Source organism: Bos javanicus, chromosome 13, assembly GCF_032452875.1.
Source record: "Bos javanicus breed banteng chromosome 13, ARS-OSU_banteng_1.0, whole genome shotgun sequence".
NCBI lineage: Eukaryota > Metazoa > Chordata > Mammalia > Artiodactyla > Bovidae > Bos > Bos javanicus.
In genome coordinates, this window is record NC_083880.1 from 60,889,092 (window position 1) to 60,895,091 (window position 6,000).

Genomic DNA, 6,000 nt, shown 5'->3' on the forward strand with positions numbered 1-6,000 from the left:
ATTAACAAAATATGAAAAATCACTGGAGAAATGATATCCTGGTGGAGGAAATAGGAGCCAAATTTTCACTGTGCTCTCTTTCTCTATCTCAACCCACAAATGGTACTTTTCTTACTTTATCAAATAAAATCCAAAAAAGGTTGTGTTGAGAATTACTTGACCTTCCTCATACATCATTGTCTTCCTCCAACATACAGCTTTTGCACTACTTGTTTCCTAGAATACACCGACATTGGTGTTTCTTGGGCAGTTTGCTGAGAAAGATGGTCATGTAGTTGCTTGATAAATGGAACAGACTAGTTTCACTTTGGCTTCCCTAGTAGCTCAGTTGGTAGGGAATCCGCTTGCAATGCAGGAGACCCCCACTGGATTTCTTGGTGGGGAAGATCCCCTGGAGAAGGGATAGGCTACCTATTCTAATATTCTTGGGTTTCCCTGGTGGCTCAGCTGGTAAAGAATCTGTCTGCATATCCTCACCCTCCAGTGAATTTTGATGCTTCTTAGAAAGCCTACTATATTGCTTGTCTGAGCTGATCATTCTTTCTTAACTATTTTGCGCTGACATTCTTTCTCTTCAATTTTCCTGCTCCACTCCTGTCTGTGTCTCCCTCCTACCCCATCTTAGGACTTTATCCCACATCTCAAGGTTTTAAAAATTCAAATAGCATTTTTATTTTTACCATTGCCAACACTCATACCAGTGAGAATTGGAAAATTTCCTGCCATATAAGTAAATAAAGGATGCCACAATCATCAGCAATTGCAGCCACCATGGATGGTGAGCCCTGATGGAACTCAGGAAGAATATTTGCCATTTAACAGTCATTAGACTGCAGTCACTCCCCATGATGAGCACTGGGTAAACTCGAGATGTAAAAACCCAGAAGAACTGGCCCCAGATAGGTGAAATGGATATCAAAGGAATGATTTCAGTGAGTCCAGACTCATGCCTCTTCCCATGCATAGAAAAATAACAACTTCCTTGAGATATCTGGTTTTCCTTTAATTTGCAATAATCTTTTGATGTTCTGACTACCTGCCCTTTGTTGGAAAACTTCTGTAAAACCAGCCTGCCTACCTTGCCTTCCTGGAGCAGTTCCCTTGGGGCTACTTGAGATGCTGCTCCCTGGACTTAAGTCCTGAAACTTTCTACCACATAAAACATAACTCAACTTTTATGTGTTGTGTATTTTTAAAGTTAATGTCCAGTATGGCTTTGCATCCATCTTCTCTTTTCCTCTTGACATAGCTGAGGTAGTGTGCCTTCTCCAAATCAGTCAAGTATTATATGTGGTCTTTTTTTTTTTTTTTTTTATATGTGGTCTTGATCTTTGTCACCTAATTAAGGACTATACCCTTCCTTTTCCCCTCATTTCTCTCTTCTACTTTAATCTCCCCTTTTCTACTACTTTTTTTTCTTAATATTTATGGATGTGTTCTGTTATTTCCCAATCTTCAAAACAAACCTGAAAAACCCTCTCTTGACTTTATATTGACCTCCAAGTACTTATCTATTTCTCTGTTCTTTCTCACAGTTAAACTTCCTAATAGTTTGGTCTCCAGGTTCTACTTTTACTTCTCTCATTCACATGTCAATCACTTTACTTCTGTTTCTCCATTTCCTGCTGTTACTGAAAGAATGTGTGTGGTGTCCAGCTGCTCGCTGCTCAAAAGCCAGGTTGGTGGAAAGGAAAGCTTGCTTTACTTCAGGTTCCAGCAACTGGAGGGGAGGGTAGCAGACATCTGTCCAAAGGCTGACTACCCCCCCTCTCCCCACACAAGCAAGGTGGGCACGAACTTTTATAGACAGAAGTGGGGGATGGCTGCATGCAGAAACAACACTGTCATCTCTAATAGTCATCTTCAAACTCGTCATCAGTGGTCTGGCCAGCATCATCATGTTTGTTTTAGGTACAGTTAATCTTCAGTCCCAGGGTCCATTTTTTCCTGTTTCTTTGAGACCAGTTCTAAGAATTGTGGCAGCTCACATCATGGGTACAGTCTGGTCATCATGTAATTAACTTCTCCACCTGGTGTTTTATTATATATAAGACAACTCACAGGATATGGCCTAGACTATTATCTTTTAGCCCTTGAGAAAGAACTAAAGGTCCTTGACTATGCTTAATGATTACATTATTATTATTTAGTCTCCTTTGGCTGTTTTCTTTTGTTTCTGCATATCTCACTTCTCTGATTAAACTTATTCTTTGACTAAAGTTTTCCATGGACAAAAGGCAGGCAGAGGACATGGATGGTGGAGGCAAGGACCATAGTGTCCTGCTTCATTTCACTACCACTCTGAAGATTGCCAGTAACGCTCATTGTGTTAAATACAATAGAGACATCTGACTTATCTTGCTCAACCTCACAGCAGTATTTACCTACAAATGTCCATGTGTTCTTTTAGGAAACATTTTCCTCACTTCCATAATCTAGTCATACTTGATACAACATTTCTTGTGTCCCTGTGGCATTTGCCATTCTCATGCACACCAGCCTGATTTCACCAGCAGTATCTCAAAGCATGGTTGATTGCTTGCAAATCAGCCCTATAGTGGGCATTTCAGAAATGTCATGGAATTTTCAGCTCACTCTGGGATCATCTATTAACTACTGGCTGGCAGAGTGGTGGGAAGAAATATTCCAGCTCCTCTGACCCTCAAGAATGATAGTTTTGCCCTAGCCATACATTTGTTGCCAGAGTTCCATGTAGGATTAAGCTCTAGTCAACCACAGTGGTAATTAATTGTATAACTCACCTTTCTTTTTATTTTTGCTGTTTTAATTCCTTAACTTCCCCATTTCCAAACTGATTTTAGGAATGGGGTCAGGGGTGGGGGGAGCGGAGTTGTGCTGAATGCCTCTTAATTAATTATTATATACATCATTCACAATTTTTCCCAAGGTCTTTTTTTGGGTATGCTAATCTAATTCTCTAGGGCCTCATTCTCCTGTTCTGCTCCAATTTATCTGGCTGTGCCTTCTGAACATTTTACTCTTATCTGAGCCTTCAATATTGACACTAATCAGAATTTAATCATGGTCCTCTTTTATGTCATATTATTCCAACATGCACTACACTTAATCTATAACTGTAGCTTTACATACTGGCCATAAGCAATGATTTCAAAACTTACAACTGAAGTGTAAACTTCTCTACTGAGTTGCTACAGTTATATCCCACTGCCCTTTGTACTTCTGAGCTATATTGTGTTGTTGTTATTGTTTAATCACTGTTTGTCCAGCTTGTTTGCAAACCCACAGACTGTAGCCCGCCAGGCTCCTCTGTCTATGGGATTTCCCAGGCAAGAATCCTGAAGTGGGTTGCTGCTGGGAGCCGGCGTGAGGAGCTCTGCCTGTAGCAAAGGTCATGAGGAAGGAGGCTCGGCATACGCAAAGGCAGGATCGAGCCTCAGGAGTCCCCCTGGAAATTCTCGAGCATCTACCCCCAAAACCAGAGTCTGCCTACTTTCTGCTTTGTGCTCTCACCTACACCTCTGACTTTACAGGGGGCTGTCCCCCACTACCTCTCTCTGAAAAAAAGAGTTAACTTACAGCTCCAGTTAATAAAGTTCCTGGGTGTGATAGTGTTTCAACCTACAAACTCCTTTGGAAGTCTTCTAGCCTGCTTGAATAGGTTTTTCCGGCCACATGTGATTGCTCAGAGCCTCCCAACTGTGACAGGCATGAGATGTTCTAAACTGTCTAAATATAGATTCCTTTGAGCAGTTAAAAGATTGATTAGAAATTGTATTGGTTGAAGGGTTTTTCACTTGTTGGGCCAATGTTTGCTGCTAAGTCTCCATATCCCTTACCTGCTGTGTCCCTGGCAGTATATTGATTAATGTAATTGGTGTAAGTAGTAGCTTTAATGTTTGTAACCTTGGACCCTTGAGTTAATTCTTTTTCTTGTTATAGCCCACCACACCTTTGCCCTATAGGAATGCAACTTTATCTAATGCTTTTGGAGGGTGGCACCTGACTAATCACCTTTAGAGAAAAATAAGTTTTCTGAAGAAAGGGTCTTAAAATGTTAACAGGCCTCCGAGCCAGAAGATGATGCAAATCACCTAAATTTTTGCATATGATAAGTTTGCAGGAAGAAGGCCTGGCTTACTGCATGACTCTACCCCTTCCCCCATTATCCTCTATGCATAACTTAAGGTATAAAAACTACTTTGGAAAATAAAGTGCGGGCCTTGTTCACCGAAACTTGGTCTCCCCATGTCGTTCTTTCTCTCACCTTCTGGCTGAATTATCCAGCCTCTTTTCTCCACTAAATTTTCTCACTGAGCTATCCTTATTTAACCACTCTTTATATATTTAATTAACATTTGAATAAGCTGTTGTTTCCTGATCGCCGATGCCGTCTCCCCTTCGAAACCCCTGACTCCACCAGGGCTGGACCCTGGCAGGTTGTCATTTCCTTCTCCAGAGAATCTTCCCAACCCAGGGATAAAACTCATGTCTCCTGCATTGGCAGGCAGATTCTTTATCACTGAGCCACCAGAGAAAGCCCGTATTGTGTTAAATGTCCCAAAACAAATACTTGTAACCACCTTTTGCTCCTCCCTCCAACTCATATTCTTTCCTCAATTTACTATTCTATGAATGGCAAGCATCAAGAATCTCCCCTGTATCTACTAAAAAATGTAGTAATGTACTTGGATATCTCCATCTTCCATTTACCTTTTTATTCAAAGAATCAGTGTCTGAAATCTGTCCTCTTCATTCCACAGTTCTCACAGCTTCAGTTTCAGCTGCCATCAAGTTTTATCTGTCTGAACATGTTTCCCAAATTCTATTCTTCCTTTTCTCTTAACTAATTTCTGTGTGTTATCCTAGCTAACAGTCTAAAATTTAAAGTAAATTAGAACATATGATGGTTTGAAATAAATGAAAATGCTTCAAAATGGCCTGTAGGGACTAGGTGATGGGATTGCTACTTTAAGTTCATTTCATCTCCTCTGCTCCTTGCACGTTATATTTCAGATTCTCAATACCTTAAAGACACTATGCTGTTTTTTAATACTGGGGCTGAGTATATGCTGGTCCTTTTGGAGAAGGACCTTCTCTGTTATTCTTGCCTGGAAAATCCCATGGACAGAGGAACCCAGGGTCACAAAGAGTAGAACATGACTGAATTGACTTAGCATGCATTCTAAAACACTCTTTGGCTCCTGTGTAATCCTGTCATCTCCTTTCATCTTTCTTGCCTTCCATGGCTTAAATATCAGCTTTACATATGTGTCCTCTGTCTTATTTTCTTTCCCCTCCTTTTCTTTCCTTCTCCAGACTCTCTCCTGCCTCCTTCCCCTCCTTCACTCTGTCCCTCTTCCCACCCATAGCAATTTCCTTAATGGCACATGTCACAGTTTTTACTATAAAGTTTTAGCTTTCTTCTTTGTCTCTCCAAATGGCTTGTAGTATTTTTATCATATTATTTTAGATGGCAATAGTAGTGGTTGTCAAATTTTTGAATTGCTGTTTGTAATCTTTTGCTAGAATTTAAAAATTGACTGCTTGTTTTTTTTCCCTGCAGCTGGCTGGTTTGTTGAAAGATGTTGGAAGAATGATATAGGATACTGTAGAAAACGATGTTTACTTCTTGAAAGGTACAAATTACTTTGTGTGAACAAGCAATCATGCTGCATTCCCCTAAGAAGTTATGATCCGTACACTCAATGGCCAATCCATCGTACCTTCTTCAAAGATCTAAATGTTGAATATATTACTCATGATGATTTTCCTTTTTCCCCTGATTCTGGGTTTACTGATGAGGTAACAGTTAAAGCAACTATGACTCAAGAAAGCAGAGTAACTGGGGCCACTGCTTCCCAGAGAGATTCTTCCTAGACTTTGACACCTACTCCTGAGAGCACTGAGGATACAACGTTTTCTGATGAGCCTGAGAGAGCAGATATATATAAGTGCTGGGACTAATATGCAGGGAGCCAATTCTACTGATATTATTTTACGGGGGACAGTTCTATCGGG

At 40.5% G+C, this 6,000-nt stretch overlaps 1 long non-coding RNA gene across 1 annotated transcript in view; it reads left to right on the forward strand.

Annotated features, from left to right (window-relative positions):
• Positions 1-5,626, forward strand: part of LOC133259549 (uncharacterized) — a 47,903-nt gene extending 42,277 nt beyond the window's left edge. The window contains exon 3 of the long non-coding RNA XR_009740444.1: positions 5,546-5,626. This is a non-coding gene — a long non-coding RNA (uncharacterized LOC133259549). The remainder of the gene's footprint in view (positions 1-5,545) is intronic.
• Positions 5,627-6,000: the final 374 nt, after the last annotated feature.